This window comes from Acanthopagrus latus, chromosome 13 (assembly GCF_904848185.1).
Source record: "Acanthopagrus latus isolate v.2019 chromosome 13, fAcaLat1.1, whole genome shotgun sequence".
NCBI classification, from domain to species: domain Eukaryota; kingdom Metazoa; phylum Chordata; class Actinopteri; order Spariformes; family Sparidae; genus Acanthopagrus; species Acanthopagrus latus.
Genome location: NC_051051.1, coordinates 24,692,759 through 24,717,735, shown reverse-complemented (window position 1 = coordinate 24,717,735; position 24,977 = coordinate 24,692,759). Strand labels below are relative to the sequence as shown.

The following is a 24,977-nucleotide window of genomic DNA, read 5'->3' as shown; positions in this document are numbered from 1 at the left end:
TGTTCACTCGCAGGGATAAATGTGCTCCGAGGTTGAAAGGGGCAGCCGTGGCAGTTTTTTCGGAACAAACTACGTTTGACTGCGGCTGGAGATATTATTGTAATAGCTTACAAAATTGTCAGATGGTTTCATGTTCAAACTGTGCAGGCATGAACAGAATGAAGGTCTGAAAGCTCTGGTTTGGTTTTTATCTATACAAGAGAGTCAATGACTTTCAACAAACTTTCAGCAGAAATTCATTTTTTTCCCCCCAAAGCATCCAGATTGTTGGCAAGAGTGAAGCAACAAGGATTCGACTTTATAGGTTTATTGACACAGAAAATACTCATATGACTTATCTGACTGAACGATCCTGTCAATTTGAGCTAATTCCCTCCTGCAAGGCTCTGCGATCAGACCTGAGTTGGGGTTCAAATCCCATCCCTGTTGCACTTGAGGAATCTTTAATCGGCCATCTTCACATGTCAGCAAACTACCAAACCTCAACTGGCATTCAAGCTGTGTTTCACATCTGGCTTTTAAGCAGATGCTCGCTTCGCTCAGGCATGTCGGCCTAGAGGGCCCTGCCCGTCGTCCTCGTCTGTTCAGAATAGAAAGAGTTGAAGCCAGTCTTTTTCAGAGCCGCCTGTTACGTTTTGTGATTTCTTTGGGGAAAAAAACTCAAAGCCGTCCCACATCCGCCGGTGAACGTAGTGGCTGACAACAGTCTTCACAAAGTATGTCACGAAACTCCCAGTGTTAGGCCAGCAGGTGCTTAAACGAACACACTCGTTGTCATGTTACAGTCCGTGTAGCTCTCTGTCGTTCCTCTCTGAGCGCTTCCTTCGATAGCTCAGTTGGTAGAGCGGAGGACTGTAGGTGTATCGAGACAGTTATCCTTAGGTCGCTGGTTCAAATCCGGCTCGAAGGAGGATCTTTTCCTTGGCCTCTGCGTAGATTTTTGCCAATCGGAAAGCAACAGATCTGGTTACTTGATTTTATTGGGCGCAAGTCCGTAGCTTGTCTTTAATGAGACAACAGGACTTTTCCTGTCCATGTTTGTGGCAGCAAATGACAAATAATTTATGTCAAGACACAATCTTCTCTGAACACTAGCTAAGTATTATTTCTGATTAAATCTAAGAGGACCATAAGTGTGTTACAGCAACTATAAAGTTTGAACCTAAACCCAAAGAAACATATATTTTCAACATAACCCTGTTTTCACACGACCAAATCCACAGTTGGTGCAAGATGTGGAAGTCAACATGACACCTGAGCTCAAACTACATCTGTTGATGACAACTGTAACATCAGGAAAAGCGACCGGTGGATCTTAGAGCTGCAATAAAAACACAGTTAAATTACTCAAAGTGATTAAACAAAATAATCTCAACAGTTGGTGGAAAATTTAAGGAAATAAAAGTCACAATTCTCTGTTTCCAGCTTATTAAATGTATATATTTTTCCTCATTTCTTTCCTCCTATAAGTCAGTGAACTGAACACCTTTTGGTTTGTGGACAAACAAGACATTTGAGGATGTCATCGTGTTCTGATAATAAATCATGTGCTGCAGCCCAACGAGACATCGAATTACTTGTCAGACTGGTCAGTACTGTGCCTGTTGAGGAAACTGATCTCCAGTATCGCAGTGGCAGCATTATGGGCCCAGCCATCCACAAATCCTCCTAAATAAGAGGTTTTGCAGAGTTATGCCATCTCACAGGTGGAGGCAGCATCTCTTTGCACATACAAGCAGAAGATTTTGCTTATCAGGGGAATGTAAACGCAGCCAATGCTTTTTATTTTTCTGAACAGCTCAACTTTCCACAAAATAAAGGAGACAAGGACACAAACACTGACGGAGACTACCAATAACAACATCCACTCCTATCACAAGGAAGCCTTATAACAGCCAACACACCTGAGGACGATGTATGTTTATTCACATCATTCAGCACCTAATTTATCACAGCCAATGATTCATCTCTGGTTTCTTTGGCTGGACGCATCAATTCATCCAGCAATTCACTGGAAACGTCAGAATTTCTTTTCCACAGCACATCTTTTCATGTGACACATCAGTACTTTGACAGGCAGGGTAATTTAAATGATAAGCATTTCTCTCCAGCAAAATTAATTTTGATATGTATCTGGCAAACGTGGCCCTGCTATCGTAGCGAGGCAGCTGGCCCGGAGCCAAGCTACAGCACTCATTATTTTCCCCTAAAACGGAACGGTGTCTAAAGCCAATTCATGTAATTCGAGTAATAACGGCAGGCACACAGCATCCAGATTTGTCGCTAAGTTTGTGTGTGGAATATTTGTGTGCATTTCACTTAAATGTTTTGTTGCATATTCTGGGGAGAGAGTGTCAATCCTTCAGCCAGCTGCTCAGAGAAAATACAATTATGGGTCACTAACAACCATCAAATGATTCTGAAAGACTGAATCCGGCTTTTAAAGATTTGTCCATTTATGCTGATGACATCAGCCTTTAACCTGTGGATTTTAAGTCAATGCAGCTACAGTTCTGGTGCTTCTCTGCATTTGATGGTCAGCAGTCGTGTCTTGGAAAATATTTTTATTCAAATAAAATCATGATGATGAGGAAGCTGTAAATCTGTGTTGGTTGGCAGTCAAGGAACGTGTCACCCTGTCCAACAGTGTGGATCAGTAATGTGTTTTTAAAAGCTTTTGATGTGTGATGTGTGGCACTTTCACCAATTCACAGAAGAAGCCAGTAATGGAAGCACTAATCCAAATGTTTGTCACTTTAAATGAGAATGAGTTAGATTTTTTCAGCATGCACACATGCCCACATCTCACATGACAAACATGCTGTACGCACAGATATAAAAAGGTGTTAATGTGAATATAATGAGTAATTTATAAGAAAATATTCTTGGAAAGTTAAACTTCTTCTTTCCCTTCTTATGTGAGAGCTTTGAAAGCCAGGCATTCTGGATCCAGTGATGTAGTATCATGACCTTTTTCAGTAATATAATGGGAGAAGTGATTGAATTCACTCAGCAGAGAGTAAAACAGGACTGAAATATGGTGCATCTACTGTAACATGCTGGTGTAAAGTCAACACTGCAGCTCATCGACTCAGTGATACGGACGTCTGTCGAGAGGCTAACACATAATTATGACATCTATCTGTCAATCTGCCTGTCATGTCAGTGAAGCTGAGAAAAGAGCTGTCAGTCGTCTCCTCTATTGTGTCTGTTCACTGTTGAGAGAGACTTGGTAAGGACGGCAGAATCTTCCAAGAAATATAAAACTACAGAACAACATTCAAAGTATCGTGTGAAGTTACAGATACTGGTGTTTCTCTGCTGCAGTTCCTAAAACGCTAATTGCTCCCTAAACCAGAATTTATCATTTTCTATCTTTGGATTTGCTAAAATAAAACAGCACAAAACATGAAGGGCAGAGTTTACATACTGCTGTAAACAAATTCAAGAGTTACATATGCTTAACTTAGCCCATGTCAGTGACGTGTTTAAATGACATGAGTTATTTGTCACTTATCAGACTAAAAGTAATTATTTTAACCCAATGGATCGTCTTGTCCATCCTCAACCTAACCAGCTGCAAGTCCAAAAGTTATGTGTCTTTATGTTTGTCAGAAAGCTTTATTTTAAAAGTCTAAACAGATGTGACGTAATTGCTGACTTGACTGAGATTCCTGAATTTGGACGCGAATATCGAGGGGATTTTTTAAAGTTGTGAAATTTGTTCCGAGACTTCAGCCTGAGCGTACCTTCAGGTCTAATGATTGTTATGTTATTGATGATTCTGTTGATTATTTTCTCAATAAAAAAGGTGTTTGGTTCATGTTTTCCTTCTGAGAAACTGTCCAAAACCCCCAAAATATTTTATTCAATATAATAGCGGGAGCAATTTTTCACTCACAGAACCTTTTGCTTGAAATGAAAAAAGACTTAGCCAATAAATCTATTGAAGATTGGCGCTCTTTACATCTGCTTTTAGCAACGAAAATTCAGTTCGGCGAACCTACTGATATTTTCTCTTTGAAGCTAATTCGGTAGAGGAGTATTTAATCCGTGGGTGTGTGTGTGTGTGCATGTGTCTGTGTGTGTGTCCGTGTGTGTGTGTGTGTGTGTGTGTGTGTGTGTGTGTGTGTGTCCCTTTGTCATTAGGGCCAAAGCAGATGAGCTGTCAGGAGCAGACACATTAGAAAGTCATTTTCATCCTTCCATCATTGATCTCCGGCTCTTAACGAACAGGTCTGACTCAGAGAACGGACCAAAACAGAAAACGAAGATCTTTCCTCATCACCTGTTGGTATCATTCTTTCAGCTCTGTCTTTTTGCTGTTATTTTTTTATTTACATGTTTCTGTTTCGGTGAAACACTCATTTATCTTGAATTAAACACGTTGAATTTAACCACGCGGGGCTGAGAGGCTACATATATCCTCGTTCAGGCTGCTGTCACATGATGTTGCTTTGTTCTCTGACTGTATTTTGTGACGGTCCGGAAGGTAATGATGTCATTTATTTGAATTATGATGAGAGACTAGATGAGCTGCTGCTTGCTGTCAGGTGACAGAGGCCGCCTGTCAGATGTGAATTAAGAAGCTCAGCTCCCGGATCTGCATTCACGGACACACAACAGACACAATTTACGACTGTTTTCCCAGGAGTGCATGTAGACGTTTGATTGGTTTATTCAGAAAAGGAAGAGGGTGGATGTTTAGGGGAGGGTGTAGTGTTCCTGTCACCACCCAGACTGAATTATTACTCTGAGGCTACAGATACAAAGCCTGCACTAACGGCCTCCTCTGTCACAGCCCGGAGATTAGAAATATTCATCAGAGGAGAAACAATTGGTCTTTCATTAATAACACTGATTGTTTAATTCATTAACCTGGAGGCTCTGGTATGTCTTTAAAAATAACTGCTGGTGGATTCAGGAGCTCCTATCTGAGGGTTTACAATAGCTACATAATCAATAATCGCTTTGTCAAAGTGACATCAGAGTGGCCTTGCTTATGGATTTAAAGTCTGTAGAGGTTTTCTGTTAAAGTTGACCTTAACACCACTTTTATTTTTGCAGGATCCTGGACACAGAGATGCAGTAGGAGGCTGTCCTCACCAGGAAATATGCTCAAAACTAGATGATTATGTAAGTTCAGGTCTTGGCTGCTTTTGCTGTCATTGGAAAAATCCCCAAATCTATAAAAATTAACTGTTGTCATTCTAAAATGAAATGACTGGATGGTTTATTTCAGGATTTAAATGTTTTCAGGAACATTTTTACCAAACAGAAAGTTTGAGTTTCACCTGTTTGCCAATCAGAGGCAGCCAGAAAGTGTTTGTTTGGTTGCAGGAGAGTGTTTTCTCCGATCGAGGGTACAATCCTGTGAAGCAGCACGACCTCTCGCGTCCAAAAAACACCCCTGTGGACGCACACCACAGTGGCGGAATTTATTTTCTATGTTGCCACAAAACCTCTTTGGTTGAAAGTTGTGTGGAAGGTTGGGTACACAGAGCGTTTGAGTGGATCAATTTCAGTACAAATATTTAGTCCAAAACACAGTGTTCCCTGCATGAATGGAGACAGTATGAGGAAAAATCTGTGATCGTGGAGGCTTTTTCATGCTTTCATCTGTCGAAAAGCTCCTAGTTTCACACCAGACGCCATCATCCCTCGACACCACCCATCAAAGATCCGTGGACCCAGCGGATCTCCTTAAAATGTACATCAACGGAAAATCCAAGAAATCTTGGCCGGCACTTAGCAGCTAAAACTTTTGAGGTTCTCGTCAGCAACTTAACTCGATCTAATGGGATTTTGGTTTTTGAAAACTAAAACTAAAAGGTCAAATGAAAGTCCAAAGTTTTTTTTTTGTTTTTTTTTTTTTTTTATAAATGAAGCCCCGGAGCAGCAGCGGCCATCTGGCTACCGAAGGAGTCCACGGGCTATTGTCTGGACGAGAACCATGACTCAGCAGGAAGGAGTCGAGCAGAGGTCAGTGAAGCTCCAGGCGAGGTCACCTGCTGGAGCAGACGAGCTGGCAGGATTTTCAAAACCAGAGAAAACACACACACACACACACACACACACACACACACACACACACACACACACACACACACAGATGAGTAAACGGTACCCTGAAGCTTCTGTCGATCCGTCTCTGGATTATTCTTATCATTCCTAAAAAGGTGATGATATTGATTTTGGTGGGGTTTGGCTGAGAGTGTTTGTGTGTTTGACTGATGCTTATCTCAGTATGCAGCACATCACCTGTCTGTCAGTGTCAGGCTGCAGACCCAGCCGGCCGGCGTCGGGTGCAGTCCTGCTCCAACTCATCAATAAAAGATTTCACATTCATAATTTAACTTTCTTAAGTGATCTCAACTTTGTTTTTTGCAGACAAAACAAGAACTTAACAGGACACTTCAATACAAAGATAACAGATGTACTTAAAAAACCCATCACCACGCAGGAGGGTCCTAACACTTCTTCAGCCCTGAACGAGCAGTTAGAAATGTCAGTTTTCAAAGCAGCTAACAGCTGCAAAGAGGCCTGATCATCTGTGCTTTATGGCCAGTGCACCGGTCAGAAAAATACTAATGTGAAGGCAAACAGAACGGAAAATCATCAAAACATCTGACAAACACAGTTAACACAAGCAATTTGCCATTAGAGGAGTCTGAAAATGAACCCACAGGGGTGTGAGCTTAACCAGCGTGCAACCAAATATGACTCACCTTGTACTGATTTCACATTTCACTTTCACACTGTGGTTCACCCCAAAGTTTGTGACAGCTTTGGCTGAACCTGCATGCTAAATTAGAGAGGGATCATCCTGAGCCAAGAGGTCTCACATCAGCTTCAGTTAGTTATCTTGTCCATGTGCAGTCAGAGCAGCCTGTACTGTAAGGAGCATGACCACACCACTGTGACCAACTAACATTTGATTCTTCTGTGATAACAGTAAATTTGTATAGTCCAGCTAAAAACTCTGGTGACCTTGGACACGCCAGCTGAACTCGGCACAACCAACCGGATTCCAGAAACACTTGTGTCTGTAATTTCACCGTCTGACTTGCTCGTGTGACTGAACCAGAACAGGTAAAATCCAAGTAAATATTCTGATCAAAGGCGATGTGTTAATATCTTGGACAGAATGCAGTGATTCAGAGAAAACAACTGAGAGGACTCCAAGAGGTCCAGTCAGAGAAAAGGTTCAGAACATCATCATGTATTCTACCTTGTGCAATGATTCAGTGCCACAGCCTATAAAATATTTTATTTCCAGTGTCCTCAGCTCGGAGCGCAGATGTTTGCTCAAAACATTCTCTCTGCCGTCTGGTAGAGGCACTTCACCTTGCTGCTCTTAATCATCAGCAGTCTCAGATGTGAGTCATTTTGATTTTGAACTGCCGTGGGAAGAATGTGAGAGTCCACTATTGATCAAAAACTCTGTTTTTGCTGTTTATTTTCTGCAACTGTTGTCTCTCGCCTCGTCTCTCATCTGTGTTTGTATCTGACTTGAATTTCGCTGGTAATTAAAGTCGAGTGAGTGATTTCAGCTGAATCAAAATTTCCGCCATCCAGACTTGTGGACTGAGCCGCTCGCACATACCGCGTTCAGTATCCAGTGTAGTCTGCAGCCCAGACGGGCTCAAGACTCGTGGACTTTGTACGAATGTGAGTCCAAGTGTGGTGAAGTCTGGACATTTGGTTGCAGCCTTACATGCACTTGGTCTTTGGGTTTCCTGGGAAGATAGGATCGTAAAGGCTAGAGAAGCTGCTCGCCTCTGACCGACTGGTTGTAATGACACCATTTGTGTTGTTCATGTGACAGTGTTTGCCAGAAATCAAGAACATTGTCCTCATTCTTCAACAGCTGAACAGGTTGACTGCTGTCGAAGACCGTGACGTAGCAAACCTTTAGTGAGGTTTAGGCACGAAAACGATTTGGTTGGCCATTTAACGGTCAACTAACAATAGATCTATAAGATGGTCTCAATTTGATGTATTAACAGAGAGTAACATGCAGTCAAGACTCAATGCACATTACCTTCCTGGAGGCTCAGTGAATGAAGGGTGCTGGTCTTGTACTTGACTGCACACCATCCTTCATTTCTTCAAAATCCATTTAAAACTGGTGCTGGTTTTTACTTCCTGGCAAAGCTCGTCAACAGCTGCAGTTTGTTTGAGCTCAAAGACACAAATCCAAGATGGAATTTTCATGTATTTTTCAATCAAGCATTTGAAAAAATGTTGTGCCGCCCCCCTGGATTCCCACCTTTGCTTGCTGGTAATGTTTTTTATAGACTTAATTACATTTGTGCTGCATGAAGGCACATGAACAGCCTGCACCACAAGACTGAACTTCTTCTTTCCAGCAGACATTTCAACACGTCACAGCAGAATCTCTTTGCACCCAAACTTCTCCATAATCCACCTCCAACTGTTGAATTTATTGGTGAAGTGGACGGGTTTCTTTTTCTCTCCAGTTTTTCAGAGCTGGTCTGTGTTTCCCCTGCTGCTGACATTTCCTTCCTCTTCAGGCTGTGTGCTCGCCGGTTCTCAGATCAAAAGATGCATTATGTTTCTAAACCAGTTGTGCATGGCTGAATTACACAGGGAGCGAGGGGTTTCCATGAATCAACTAAAGTGCCCCACAGGGGTAGCAGTTACATTCATGTGTTGTATTCTGACAAGCCACCGCAGAAAAAATTGAACGTGGGGTTGGGTTGAATGTAATGGAGAGTTCTCTGGGGGCTTTTTTAATTTGTGTATTTTTGCCCAAAGACCTGCTCAGCCATCATGAGCAGCTGTCTTGGTTTCTGGTGAGCAGGCAGGCAGATTTAAAGTATAATTATCTCTGTAATAACAAAAATACACACACACACACACACACACACACAAGGAACTATTAAATATTATAACCATTTAGAGGTGCGTAGGGGACAACTCATTTTAGAGAAGAGGCAACGTGGCAATGCATCACATTTTCTCCACTGCAGGGGCACCACAGAGGGTATTTTTATACATGTGGGTGATCCACCTTCCCCCCACCCACACCTCATCCCGTCGTCGTTTAGTTTGTATCGTCTTTGTCGAGTCATCTGATCAGTTCATTTTGATTGCGCGACCTGCCCTGTTGTTTCCTGCGCTTGTGTCCACCTTCTACGCTCTCAGCGAGACAGTGAGTAGTAAAAGGAGTTTTCTGCTTCACTTTGCAAGCGCGCCTGTTCACGCAAACGTCTGAGGGCCAGCTTCACACTTTGGAAAATCCCCGACTATGCTCTTTTTATTGGAAATGAAAAGACGAACAGGCAACATCACCTACCTTCAAGAACATCAAGTTTTATTTCCACTTTTGATAACTTAAGTAAAAAAAGGAAACTATTTTTCAATGTTCCTGGTGTCTTCAACACAACCGCTGAACGAGGCTGTTACAGTGAAATTCTTCACAGCAGACGTGCCAGCCTGGAAAAGTGAGATAGTGACTTGCGACTCACTCGTAGTATTAAATATTCAGCATGTCACTTGTTCCGTCTCACATATCCCTCTCTGTTCTCACAAGTCTTTGTTAATTATTTGCATTTAATTAGCTCCCAGATTTTCTGTTTAACTTAACGTCACATGTATTTATGAGCGCTCCAGACTTTCCCTCTATATTTTCTGTCTTTGGCTCGGATTCGGGTCCTATAAACAGTCCTGCCAGACAGCCAAGACTTAGAGCCACCGTCTGGTTTAGTGGAGAGATGTATTTGGTGCAGCAGTAAAGTATTGAACTGTGTGAAGCTGGTGTCACAGCGAGATGGGAGGTGCTAGTTAACCTGCCATGATGAACTGCCTCAGTGTCATTTTGTCCAGCGGCAGACTGAGAAGCGCTGCGGCAGGGAGAGAAGAAGAAAAGCTCCTCCGGACGGCACTAAACAGCGTTAGAAGTTCAGATTCATTTCAAACATGGATCACATTTACAGGCAGCCAATGAGAGAGTGAAGCTTTCAGCCTCTCTGTGGCGACAGGATTTTCACAAATTACAGCACTGTGTTCCCAATAAACGGGTAATTTATGGATAACAGAATTAACATAATGTGTTCTGTTGTTTTAGTGCTGCACTCGACTTCCTTCTACATTACGTAACAAACATGGGAAACAAAATGCGTTAGAACCAAACTGAGGCAGAAAACAGTTGTCGGGGAAGTTTATGAAGATGAAGGTCATCAAGATAAAAACAGAACAGAAACAAGCTGCCATGTAAAATATGAGAACATGGACACTGTGTTGTTCGAGGCCTCTGGATTTAAAGCTCTCAGTGATCACAGCTCACATTTGTGAGTCATTTGTAATTGTCAAAACCATCAATTACTCATGTACTAATTACTCAAATGACAAGATTACAAATAATGAGATCCTTATAGGCCCTAACAGAGGGTTTATTAACATTAATAAGACAATAAAAAATAATAATGACATGTTAACATGTTTATTGTTAGACATGAGACACTTACAAGCAACTTGATCAGTTTATAAGAATCTGGGCTGCTCAAAGCGATTTACAACAACTGTCCTATTCACACAGACATTTATACACTGATCGTACAATTTGGGGTCCAGTCTCTTGCTCAAGGAAACTTCGGCAGGCAGCCCGGGATTCGAATCAATCTGCTACCGATTATTAGATGACCCACTCTACCTCCTGAGCTACAGCTGTCCTGTGGTTTAATCTGTCAATTATTTTCTCACCTGATTAGTTGTCTATACAATATCAGGAACGTTCAAAACATAGATCAGTGTTTCTGTTACTCATACTGGAGAAAAGACACCAAAAAATATTCACATTTAAGAAGCTGGAATCAGAAAATGTGTACGTGTTTTCTCTTAAAGGAGACATATTACTCTCAATTTCAGATACATAATTTTATTTTAGGTTACAAATACCACTGGTTTACATGCTTGTGCTGCAGCTCTGTAGCCCTCCTCTGACTGAAACACTGCATTTTAGCCCCTCCCACCTCCTGAACACCCATTCTCCTTATTGGTCAGCTCACACAGGCCTGACCCAGCACTGCTAACAACAACAGAGCCGCAGTGCTAAATAAGTTCTTATGTGCCAAACTAGCAGCTAGGTATAAATTCTGCAAATATAAGACTCGGTGAGGTAGTGTGATGTCACAAAGTCACAGAATTAAACCTGGTGAGGTGTTTCAGGAGCAGTGTTTTCTGTGGGAGAGAGGAGCTTCAGTTGGTGTGGACTTGGTGAGGAAACACATAGTTTGAGTATTTCAGTGTGTGTCTTTACTCTTGAGCACTTGATGCGAGGGAGAAGGTGAAAACATTTAGTTCCTGCATGTCTCTGAATGCTTCCTGCTGCACTGGATGTTAATAAGCAGCAAATGTAAAACATATAATTATCTCATGGGTCATCATGTTGCTCCTGTATCTATAGCGTGAATTCACATTGATTTCTTTGATTAAGGGAGGCCGATCCCGTCTTGGACTCACTGCAGCTCAGAGAAGCTGGCCCGAGGACAAGCCGGTGTGCAGGTGCAGCTAATAAACCATGTTGAAACCAATCTCTTCAGCGCAGTACAACTACAGCACAGCTTGTTTCATTTGACCTCCTTCATCAGTGTGATTGATTTGCCCCACAAAGCGTGTTACTTCAGGGAGAGAGGAGAACCACTCAACTTGTGCTCCGCTGCACTCTGTCTGCTTTTTTCAGCCTTGAAAGAAGTCCAAAACATGTCTGTATATACTGATACTGATGGTCTGGATCACAAATGTTTTGATGTGGGGCCCTCTAACAGATTTAAAGAAAACATTTGTATTAAAATCAAAAAGTTGTTTCATGATGTCGCTAATGCTAAATGCTAAGGATGCACACCCTGGAACTCGTTGCAGCAAAGCCAACAGTGTCTTTAAAAAGAAAAAGAAATAAGACAAGAAATACACTGAAAAACATTCCTGAACATATGTGAGAGAAGCTTTGTACTATGCATGACTCCAGCACCATGGAGAGAGTCGCTGGCTGCCTGCTGACAGCACCAAAGAGACAACAGAAGACAAGACTTGTGTCGTTAAAGGACGAGTTCACACCTAAATAATAGCTGTTGAAAGTCCACAAGTTCTTGAGTCAATTAGAAGAGATAGAAAAATACTTGCATAAAAAAAAAGTCAGAGGTACAGGCTCTTAAATGTATCCCTCATGTCTGGTCAAAGCAAACTGAAGCTCACGTCACATTATTATGTTTCAAAGACTATTGAAGTTCAAGGAAGAACTGGTAGGATTTTGTCCCAGCTGTTCCTGAACGCACCACAAAGACAGTTGCTTGTTGAGTCTCATTCCCAGGACACATGTTGGGTTGGTAAAGCCTCCTGAGCAGCAACAAAGTGAGAAAATGAGAAACTCTCTGCAGATACGAGATACTAACACGCCAAAGAACATTATTCACTCCGACTTCCCGTCGACACTGGGTTAGGTAGATGATGAACAAATTTCATTTCTGAGTGAATTTTTCCTTTAAAATCTTTCTTGATTCTTTTATCTTTCAGTTCCGTGTTTTAGTAGATGACATATGTTTAAAGCTTTTTCAAACTTGCCATGAACAATGCATTATTTCATGCAGCTCAGTCACACATCAGTGATGGATGGTGGTTGCGATTTCAGGGGATCTCTCAGAAGAATCTCTGTGTAATTAACATTTTATAGATTTAAGGCCGCCTTCAAACTGATTCTCAGTTAGCGGTTGATTGGAAAATAATGACACTATAGAAGGCAATCAGAGGCTAGTTTAGCTGATGGGTTTGTGTATAGTTAATGGTTTCGCTGACTTGAACATCCCTCTGACGTCCATGTGAGCCACACGTCTTCAGACAATAAATAAATAAATATCTATCTCCAGATTTCCCATGAGATCAGCTTCCTGGTCACTGAAACGACAGCCACCAATTGATTTGGGATGCATCTCTCAGATGCATGAGGTGAAATACATCAATTAGGACAAAGGAAAGAAGACAAATCCGTGAGGGCACATCCCTACATTTACCCCTCCATGTCGGCAGGTACAACCCAAAGATAGCAAATTAGAATATAAAAACAAAATATCTGCAACTCCAGGGATGAATACACATTTCATGGGTGACAATTTGTCATTTAATAAGCAAGGACACAAAAGCAGCAGGATATTCACCCGCCTTGGCTGCGCCATCCATCATGAAAATATGCCACCAGTATTGTATATCCATAATCATTGTCTGCAGACAGACAATAGGAAAACAATAAGCCTCCTCCAGTCTCTCTCTCTCCATCTGTCTCACTAGCTCTCTACACCGAAGGCGAGGTAAAGGTTGTCCCGCTGTTTCCTGTTGCCATTTAGGGGACATCTATTATGTATATGTCAAAGCGCTGAGAGTTTGGGCTCCCACCAAGAACCTCCAGCAGGCAGACAGAAGTGAACTTTGTCGCAGTGGCTCTCTCCATCTCTGCTGCCACACTCGGCCTTCTTATCTGATAAAGTAGAACTGACATGAAAAACAACCTTTAATAACAGAAGTGACCTTTCAGCTGGCAGGTGTGTGCATGTGTGTGGCTGTACGGTGGAGGATGGTGGCTGCGAGCCGTCAGGATCACAAGCTTGAGTGGCTCCTCCATTTGCCTGCGAAGTGCTCTATAGGCTCTGTAGACAGACTGACACACAGGAGGTGAAGAGATGAACCTGCAAACCACCGTTTCTCTGCATTTATCTGCACAAATGTGGCATTTTCAACAGCCACGAAAGAACACTATCCATTCAGCTGCAGCGCTGAAAACAACTTATTTTAAAATCACCTTCAGTGTGTCAGTGGTGTCTTTCTGTCTCTGCCATCAGAGCTGAACAAGTAAAACAACCAGTGGTCCTGGACAAGTTTAACCAGACCAGACACCTGGTTTAGCATGTCGCCAAAGACAGTAAAGCTGTACTGATAGTCAAGTGATGGCCATGTTAGCAATATTATGTAATAATTCAGAATAAAGCCTCTTAACAAGCATTTCACATTTTACAACATGTTATGACTGTTTTTAATGTTGTCTCTTTACTTTGGTTTGCAGACTGGTATCAGGTAGGTGGTGTGCAGCAGGTTTATCAGCGCTTGCTTGCTGGAATACACCGCTGCCTACTGGTGGAAACAAAGCTAATGTGCTAATAAATGCAAACAATGAGCTACAAGAGGCTAAAAGGCTCCGTCTGGCTGCAGAGTGAGATCTTTCAATGAGTCCGTCTATGTTTTCACAAAACATTTGTTTGCATGTTTCGCAATAGTTGGACAATATCGATTGCCATGCAGCGCTCGCCCCTGATGTCATGGCTACATAATTACAGCAATTATATGGTTGAAACTGGACGGGCAAAGACAGCATTGTGAAAAGAAAAAAATCGACAGTAATGGGAAAACTGAGAAAGACGGAGAAAAAACAGTTCCTCCATGTCTCTGCCTCGAACGTCAGTAACATGTTCCCCCACATTATTTATTTACTGAGTACATCTCATTAGTTATCGCTTCAGGACGCTGCAGGAACATGAATCTCTGGCTTAGATGAAGTGATTAGCAACATGCTGTTACCTGCGGCCACAGGTAATCGGTGTCTCTAGCTCAAGTGCATTTTCTGTATGACGAAACTGTTTATAAATGTGGAAACAAGAATGAATGCAGGAGCTGTGCTTTCATTTCAGGATTTATCGGTTAATTTAAACATGTTTTATTATTTATAGATATTTTGTTATTTTTTGAGCTGTATTACTTGACCAGAGGTTTCTATGGGAGGGTTAGCAAAAGCAAGTGTGAAAACATATCTACTGATTACATTCTAAGTAAGATTTTGAGCCAAAAATGTTTTGCCTCTAACTTTCTCCAGAATGAAGTGTGTTCTGGGACTGCGTCGAGCTTGTTTGTTATCAGACTCAGTTCACAACTAATTGTGTATCCTTGAGGCAAAACAACACTCCTCCCTCTGAAAACTATTAGCAAACCCATTGTTTTTTATTTTTTACAAATCTTTAACACCTGGACTTTTTCCTTCCATGTTTAAGTGCTAACAATCTTCTTGTTCGGTTTCTTGGCACGTTACGGACACCTGTTGATCAGAAACAGATGAAACTACAGGACACATGAAGGTGTTTCTTCTGTGCATATTTGTCTACAAGATATAACCATGAACCTGTTCAGAGGAATAATATCGCTGAAAAAAAATACTACAGACAAAAACTCTGCATGGTAATGTGAAGCCACTATGCTTTTCTATTCTGAAAACACATTCTGGATGTTAACAGCGTTCACCTGAAGAGAATTAGCCTCGCATAGCCAGACCTGTCTTCAAAGCACTGAGTCAACGCTGGTCTGTGAGTGTGTGAGAGCCCTGGCATCAACACAGATAAACCCCCACAAAGATAAGAGCTGCAAGCCTGTTTTGGTTGGTGCCATTAGCAGCCAGGCTCGTCACTTCCAGCATGTAGGCTGCTGGCTCGGAGGCTGTTGCTGTTTCCCCTAGCAGCAGGGTTTCTGACGAAACAGATAGCAGGAGGGACAATACGCCTGAAGTACTCACCCAGTTTCTGGCTCATGCCAACCGTTTGAATCTGGTAAGGCTGGCTTCAGTAGGATAGAGTACGAATGGGCAAATATAACTAGCTTGCAAAGAGCTAGCTACCTGATGAGCTTTTTTTTCTTGTTTGTATTTGTTTTAACAGTTCAACAGATAAACTCCTAGAGTTGATGGACAGCAGGTCAGTCAGTGAGCATCTGTGTTAATGTTGGCGGCTGTGCAGAAGATGATGTCGAACTGAACCTTTAAGGATTCTTTTATCTTAATCTCAACCTATTTCACAGCCATATCATCTGGGAAGGATGGCAGAGACGTGTTCACAATTTAGTTGTTCATGTCACCTGTTGTATGATTGCACCATTTCAATCACATTATGCAACTGGTCTTGTGGTAAGTTGTCAGTTTTAATAAAGAACCTGATTTATTTTTCACATAGCGGCTGGAGTGGATTATCCAAATTGTTAATTTAAACTGAGGCATTTCGATATTTACAGTATTAATTTGGTCATAATACAAACTTTGTAATATTTATGGTTTCCATAACTGAGTAAACAAGCTGCTCTCAGAGGAAAATTATTCCCCAGAACACTGTTTGAAGCTGGAAAGGTGGCAGGGTCCGCCACATATAGACTATGAAATTTGTCTTGTCCTTGAAGGACAACAAATAACACCTTTAAAATTGAGTTTCAACCCCCTTTACCTATATTGCTATACTGTGTCTTCAATCCTGTTTAAATAATGTTAACATCAGCATTGCATTTCTTTTATTTTTATACTAGTTTCAAGAAATGTTGGCATTCCAGAGTACAGAGGAATATTTTCTTTCCGGTGCATATTTGACTGTCATGCACAAAACACATTAATACTTTTCTACTATGTTTCAACTTTTCATTTAGACTGATGAACGAGACTCTCAATGAGAAAATACAGTGAGCAGCTAATGGCAGGAGAGGCTATCTGTGAGAGGTGGGTGGGACCACAGGGGCCCATAACTTAAGAGTGATGGGTCGACCGTGTTCGCCTGTAAAAAGTTGATTTGTTGAAGGCAGCGTGTGTGTCATTAGAGAGAGTTGGCCTGAGAAATGCTTGCAGAGAGGGACTTTAAATCTACAGTCAATCTCCCTCTCTGGCAGCACCTGCCTCTGATGGAGTAAATATTAGACAGTGCATGAATCACCGTGGAAGGAGAAACTGTGGGGAGAGTCTTGTTTAATCAGAGCCCGCCGAGAGCCTGTGCAGCCTGCAATCTTCCAGAACAATAGCAAGCGAATGCAAATTACATGAAGAAGTAAACATATGACAGGACAGATAACCGTGGAGGAGCGAGAGGAGGAGGAGGAGAGGGAGGGCTGGTTGGAAATGTCATCTCGGTGAAGGCGATGCTTCAGCTCCCCTGCTTGTTTAAGTGCCATATCTAGAAACGAAAGTGACAGCGGAGGCCTGCCCGCTGGAGGGAGGCAACTGCTCACTCTGCTAGAATCTGCAAACATAATGCTAACATAATGGCTCGGCTGGTATGTGCCGTTCCCCTGCAGCCTAATGGCTCAGCATAATGAGTCTGATGTACAGAATCTGCCTACTACCCACCAAAAGTAATGAGTCAAATGTGCGGTCATCCCATCAAAGTTCATTCACTTCAAATGAGAGAATCCATTACTGCGGCATCCCAGCGTCGCCTCTGCACGTGGAAAATGCAACCGAACGGAAATGAATTACTGTTTGTTTAGGCTCACACAGGCTGAGTGTTGTTTTGCCTCAGGTTTGACATTCACTTTAAAAACTCCTCTGCTGTGGCTCGCTAAAAAACACATCTTTCTGTATTTTTCAAGGTGAGGCGTTAATTAGCCGCCGTCCACAACTTCTGCTACCATTAGCATCCTGGGGAGTGATCTGTTTAGCATCGCAGGCAACACTGGTGATTTATTTCTGTGGAAGGAAAAATGTAGGAGGAAATATTTGTCTTTAAATGATGAAGGGTCAACTAAACAGAGCCATTTCAAATTTTTGGTGAATGATTACTTTAATTCTTCATGTTGGAGGATTGAGGCATCAATTTGAAACTTGAAAAACCTCTCGTCACTTCTTAAAGCGCCGCTGTAGTGCAGATATAAAGGGTTGATGGTCGAAGTGGTTGGATGGGTGATATACTGGACTTTCCCTTCAGAGGCCTGCCTCCGTTTTCTGTTTGTGACCAAGAGTAAAGAGTGATGTGTTTTTAAGTTGTTTTTATGAAAGCAAGTTGATGTACAGAAGTTAAGTTCTTTACATCACTTACAATGATGAATGGTACCTGAGTGAATGTAAGTGTTTTTAACCCGAAGTATGAGCTTTTGGATTGTTATTAACATTATGAAACGCTCATGGTTTGGTTTGGGTTAGTCACCAAAAGTCATAATATGTGAACTGTTGGTCAGCAAATTATATTCTGGAAATCTAAACAGATGTTGCATACGACATTTTATTGATTTGTGTTTCAAGAGACAGACAGTGCCTGTCATCCAGCGGGACACTGCACCTCAGAAACTTTAAAAAAAAGGACATTGTAGAGTTACACTGAAGATGGAACCAGCAACTGCATTATTTCTCACCTATAATGTTTTCAGACACATCTCACTGATCTTTTTTCACAGTATAAACCAGTGTTTCCAAACAGGCCACCATTTTGGTCCGATTTAAAAACCCAGGGCAGGCAGCCCTCGAATGGCATTTGTCCAATCAAGGGCAACCGGTGACTGCTTGTGTGGTTGTAGCGTGCAGCCGGTGTTGGTCGGGTGTGCCAAGCTGGGAAGCGCTGCAGGCTCTTGTGTGGAAAGAAACCCCCGTGGACACGAACCATGAGACTGAAGTGGTAGGTTGAAGCTTAAAGCCACGGACCAAACTCACTGAACGGTTGTGAATAAGAACGTGTCGGTATTTTCTCAACTTTTAATGGCTCACTAAATTTGTCACTTTGGTCGTGTATTTGATTTTGATGTTTATCCAACACTGCCACTGCACGTTGGCCATAGAGTGTTTATTGGTTCAACAGCAGCCACACAAAGTGTAGTCACCCCTGCGGTCCTTTCATATTTGCACTGCGAGAAGAGAATAAGAAGAAAAAGCCAGCAGGAGGTTGATCCAAATCAGTATTAAGTGCTCACGCATAAGTGTGTGTGCCACCGGGCAGAGATTACCAGATAATGTTTTTCATGTACCAGCAGGGAGACGCCCGCTTTCACTGAGCGCGGGTCTCTGTCTTGACAAAGCGCCTCCGATGTAGCTTTGAGGCAAAACTTCACCCCACTCTGCTGTTTATAGCTGTTTTTACAGAGGTAAGACACGTAACCCCTCCACTCCTGTTTTCTGTTGCTGTTGCTGAGAAACGGAAACAAACTAAGGAGAGAGTGGAACAAAAGAAGATGCACACTGACAGTGGAAAATACAATGAGAGTTTTCCAGTGTAACAAGCTTTGTGCTCCTTACTGAAGCACACACTGAACATATAGTTAGATACTGAGCTCGGTGTTTTTTGCATCTTTAATGCAAAAAAAGAAAATGCTATTCTGAGACTTTTACTTTACATTTAAAGGTGACAAATGTTAGATATGGCCAGAATTTTGATTTAAAACATTAAACAACTGAACAAACATGATTAAACAGAATGTAATGAAATGTCTTACATCATCACATCAATGTATCTACCTAAGTAGGCGTGCTAACCATTTAGCTGTGGCCCAACCTGCCCCATAATACCAACTGACCCCCAAACAGTCACCTGAGTAAACAGCGGTCCAACCATCCATCCCCAACCTCGTCCCTATACAGACTTGTTGCCCTTATACTACTTCTCCTGACTTCCTTCTTTGTAGTCGTAATAATCACTACAGCTACAAGAGGTCGGCACCTAATGAGAAACGTGAATATGGGTTGCAAAAAGCTGCTTTTATAAGATGATTTTCTGAACAGGACAGGCATTAGGCTGCAATAACACTTGCACCACAACAGTCTTCTGGTTTGGTCATAATAAATCTTCCTGCGGCACCTTTCTCCCGTCCCTTCTCACTGTGTCCTCTCATCTCTGGAGTCATAGTCCTGGTCAGAGCTGCTGTAAATCACCTCCATACTTTATCCCCTGTCTTCAGACTGACCTCCAGTCTCCAAAGCTGTGTTCAGTCCCAGTCTGGTGTTCAGCTGTGATCCAAGGTTATAGCTAATTGGGCCACTTAGCGAGTAGCTATAGCAAAAGATGGTTACATCAAAGATGCTGTTACCGATGGCTTGGGAGTTACCTTTGAATTCTGGCCATTTCTGATAAATCACAACTTTAAAACAAATGACAACACATCCCATTAGAAGTTGAAAAAAAAACAATCATTTTAACTGAAAAAAGAAAGAGACAAGAAGGAACAGGAGAAAAAGTGACAGAGTGGTCTTGTAATGATTTTCACTCACATTAGAAGCTGTTGCTCCCGAGGATGCCGGTTCATCTTGCTGCAGAAAACTCGAAACATGAATGAAAAGCAGCTGCACACCTGTTTCCATACAACATTTCATTTATACATTGGCAAAGATAAAGAGCTCTTCAAAAATCAAGTGGGCCTTGAGTGATATTGTTTCTCAAAGGTAGCTCACATTATGTGCGACTGCTCAATCTACACTGCTCAAAATGCTAAGGGAACACAGTATAAGAAGCACAGATGATGCCAACAGGTGCAGTAAAGAGGCAAAACAAAGACAACCTTCAATAAGGGAATGGTTTTGCATGTGGTGGCCACAGACGGTTGCTCTCTCCTTATCCTTGTCACTACAGGTAGCATGAGGCGGTACCTGCAGCCCAGTCAAGTTGCACAGGTGTCCAGGATGGCACATCCATACATGTGGTCAGGTTTGCTGTTTTTACCAGTACAGTCTCAAGAGCATGGAGCAGAAACCAAGAAACCAGACGTTACATGAGGAGAGGCTGACAAGGCTGTAGAAGGGCATCAACCCAGCAGCAGGACCGGTATCTGCTCCTTTGTGCGAGGAGGAACCTGCAGAGCGCTGCCAGAGTCCTACAAAATGACCTTTGGCGGGCTACTGGTGTGCATGTTTCCTACTGTCAGAAACGGACTCCATGAGGGTGGCATGAGGGCCCGACATCCTCCAGTGGGACCTGAGCTCACGGCTCAGCACCGTTCAGCTCGATTGGCATTTACGTGGGAACATCAGAATCAGTAGGTCCCCCACTGAAACCCCGTTCTCATCACCAATGAGAACAGGTTCACACTGAGCACATGTGACAGGCGTGAAAGAGTCTGGAGATGCCATGGTGTACATTGTGCTGTCTGACACTCTACTCACTGATGCCTTGAGCCAGGTCTGGGATGAGGTCACCATCTGCAGAGTCATCAAGAGCCTGCCAGGAGCTTGTGATTTCAATTTTTTCACTTTTGAATCCTGGCCTCAGTGGGTTGATTCTTTTGGTTTCCAGTGACTATTATGTCATTTTACTCTCAATAAATTATACAATGTACATCCGTAAAGATATTCAACTTGAATAATTCATTCATCAAGATCTGATGTGTGTTTTTTAAGCATTCCCTTAATTTCTTTGAGCAGTGTAATACCCTCCACATGTTTTACACTGCATTAGAAGCACCTCATACAACCGAGAGTTGCATAAGTATGTCATTAGAAAAATCAATAAGTACCTGGAGTGCATTGTGAATACATTAAAATGTTATTATGAAGCTTTTAGAGGTAGTATACACTGTGAACAGAATATCAAGAGCTCTTTCCTGCTGTGGTGTCTTTACATCATTATGGGTTGAACCCTCTGTAGGGTGTCGCCTCCCCTCGAGCTTCAACAACCTTTCATCACTGACAAGAGGTTTTTTTGGTTTTTTTTTAAATCAATTTGAATCACAGCTTTCCTGTATTTTTCCGTTTTGTTTTAACTTAACATCAATTAAAGACAAAGTCACCTCAGCGTCCTGCAATATACATCAAACCATACATGTTTCTACATTGGTGTTTTGAATACATAAATGCTAAAATGCTAAATCAGTGATTTCAGGCTAAAGGACATTTATCAGAAATAAAACCAGCCGGGATGGCGGTGATAATAATTACCATTCTGCTTATATTGTCCAGTCATCATCATCATCATAATCATCATCGTCATCAGCTCCATCATCACTTTTCCTGTCAGGAGACACCTCAGCGGTACTGTAGCCGTGCTGCTTGTCTGCTGAGTAATCAGACTCCAGATCTGCTCTCTCAGACTCTCTCCGGTCTCCAGGGGATTAATGCTGACAGCTCAACAGGAAGTGGAGTAGATAAAGCAGCGTGGTCCGGCTCATACAGTGGATGAAGTTACATAAAGGGGCTGTGGTGTGATTAATCATAAACTGGGTCGGAGGAATGTCAAAGTATTTTTACCCCTCGTTTGTTTTTCAGCTGTCTCAATACGTTTTACATTTGCAATATCTTTAAGGCCCGGTCACACCAGCATTTACACCGGCAAAACATGTTTTGTGAGCTATGACTGACAATGTGCACCGCTGACCAATAGCAATTTGTATAGATAGTCCTAACCTCTGAAGGAACAAGGTTGGGAATTTCAAAATGGAATATAACTTCCTCTGTTGGACTTATCGGGCTGCACAAAAGTCAAATATTTTGCAGATGATTTAGAGGCAGAAGGAATAAATGAATAAACTGTGTGAGCTTGTCCTGTTTGCGACCAAGTTAGCTAACATAACTAACCGCAAGCTTGCAAAAACTAGGAGAACTTTTATTCCAACTATAGTTACAAGACAAAACAATGCCGACTGAACTGCAAGCATTTAACACCAGTATCATAACTGTCTTCCTTAATGGATCTTTAACTTGGCGACCGGTGAAACCATCAAACGCAGCAGATGTTTGAAAGAACCAACAGGATGGGAGACACTGAAGAGATTCAGTGCTGAGAGCTGAACACGCTGACTTAAAAAACATCTTTCTCTCAGGTTTCCTGTACAGATGTGAGTTGCGTATCGATTTGAGTGGAGATGGTTGCTTGTTCAGTGTTGGCTGCAGGTGTCAGGGAAAAAGCTGACTGGGCATGCTCAGAATCTTCTTTTCTGATATTTGAAATATTGGGGACTTTATTGCCACATACTCGCCCGGCATACCTGTCATCAATCTTTTTTGTGTTCCTGTGTGTACAGAGGTATTTTATAAAATGAAGGTCGTGTGAACAGGAGGGGAAAATATCCATTCGGATCAGTGTGTACAAGGTTTTGATTTTAGTTTGTGTGTCCACCAGCTGAAATGATCTGCATGACTAGATTTCACCAGAGGTAAATGATAATAAATGTTTCGTTATTTGAGTGAAGCGACCCTTTAATAAAGAAGCAGTATATTCTGACAGTCAGTAAAGCAGATTTAAGGAAAGAAGTCACTGAAATGAACAAATGAATATGTCCTTCAGGAAATGGAACTTGGCTTGCCTGATGTTTACTGGAGTGAAGAAGTGACCGACCAAGCAACACTGTGGGCAGCCGACCATAAAAGTGACACAGTGCACAGAGAGTTACAGCAGCTGACGATTTCAGCAGATTTTCCTCTGGAGTCTCTTCTGCTGCATAGTCTGCAGGAACAGCATCATCTGTCATAGACTTAACAATGCATACAGGGTTAATAAATATTTTACTAAGCCCCGATCACAGCACGGCTCTCTACACAAGTTTTCTTTCTGCCATGTTGCAAAAACAACCATCAGGGCTGAGGATGAAAACATTTTCATGGTGTGCAGTGTCTTTAATCCTTCATCGGAAAGATGGCGCTGATGTGAAGGACAAATCATTTTGTGTGTTGAATGACATGAACTTCAGATTCGCTCTTCTGCCAACACATCACCGGTTTCATACACAACAGGAGGCTCTTTGGCTGCCAGCCAGCAGGGATCCATGTGTTATTGCTACACTGGTTGGTCGAATGTACATTTTTTGGATATGATGTGCAGTGTTGCCACAGTTATCTTGAAAAATTAATCTGAATACCGATTTCTGATTACCCCTTTAAAAACTACTAGTTACTTTCCTAGCATTTCCTCTACTACAGACTGCGCAACCTACTTCTTCAACTCTCCACCACTTATTTGTTTTGCACCGAAGTCCAGCGTTTGTTGTTTGGGTGGTGGGGGACGTCCTGCAGGAGTCGAGGCCGTGGCTTTGCTCGCAGCTCTCTGCTTAACACCACCTGGTGGGACTTGCTCTGTAAACTGAACTGTGCTGTGCTGCGACTCTAAATTTGACGTTGTGTTTGAGGTTGATAGAACTTTGTTGCCATCGCAGAGTGTACAACAAACTTCAATATTCTCATCTTGAGCTGACACGAACTCAAAATAATGACTGTATTTCCAGCTAGAAAACGTGCATCTCTCTCCTCTCTCCATTGTTGTTTGTGTTTGTGTCGCTGTGTGGTGTAACACGTGAGTTGTCCTCGTGCTGAAAATGTGACTTGTCGCGTAGTGACGTCACTCCCCAAGACGCAAGAAGAAAGCAAATATATATAGTTTTACCAAGGAAAATGACAAAAATAATAGTAACGCACAGTGACTTGAATAAGTAACTTTACTGATTACTGGTTTGGGAATATTAACGTGTTACATTACTCGTTACTGAAAAAAGTCGTCAGATTAGAGTAACGTGTTACTTCTGACAAAAATAAAGCTGGCTGACAAACAGTCCAAAAGACAAAATATGTGAACAGTTATTAACGCTTAATTCTTATGTAAGCAATGTAAGTGATTGCACATTATGATCAAAATAAATGTAAAAGTAGTAAAAGTGAATCACACAGATGGGGAAGAGGTCTGTCCTTGCAGAAGATTGTGTTGTACTTGAATCATGTTGACGTGATAAGAAGAGACATTCTGTGACTGACTTATTTCGTGTAGGAAATAAATACGGTGGAGTGTGTACCGCTTCAAAACACAGAGCAGCAGATGAATACTGCCCAATTAAAAACACTCCACCTTGCCTTTGTTCATTTGTGAATGTGAAGCTGCAACACAAAAGACCATTTATGCCGTGACTCCATCAAGGAAAACTGTCTTTAACCTCAACCGACTGATGAACAAGTTTGACAAAACCCTTTCAGAAGTTAACATTTAACTGTCCCTGTCCTCCTCCTCGTCAGTGACTCAGCTCCTTTATCACTAATCACATCTTTTATCTTCAGCCGAGCCAAAAATACCCCCAAAAAACTCAACAAGGCGTCCTTTACTCTGTTTTTTTTTTTTTTTTTTTGCTGATAACACCACTGCGCTGTGTTCACCATGACTTGTGCTTTTAATCAGATGTACCTTCCAGCAAATGCAGCTCCCTCATTAGCATTCCCTGCATTCACCTCGGTGCACCGCCGGCCGCTCTCGTTCCCACTCGCAGCGCTGTCTTCTTCACTG

The 24,977-nt window shown here is 42.1% G+C and overlaps 1 non-coding gene across 1 annotated transcript; it reads left to right on the top strand.

Annotated features, from left to right (window-relative positions):
- Nucleotides 1-821: 821 nt before the first annotated feature.
- Nucleotides 822-910, top strand: trnay-gua. Its single transcript is given in 2 exon segments — nucleotides 822-858; nucleotides 875-910. It is a non-coding gene; the product is annotated as a tRNA-Tyr (tRNA).
- Nucleotides 911-24,977: the final 24,067 nt, after the last annotated feature.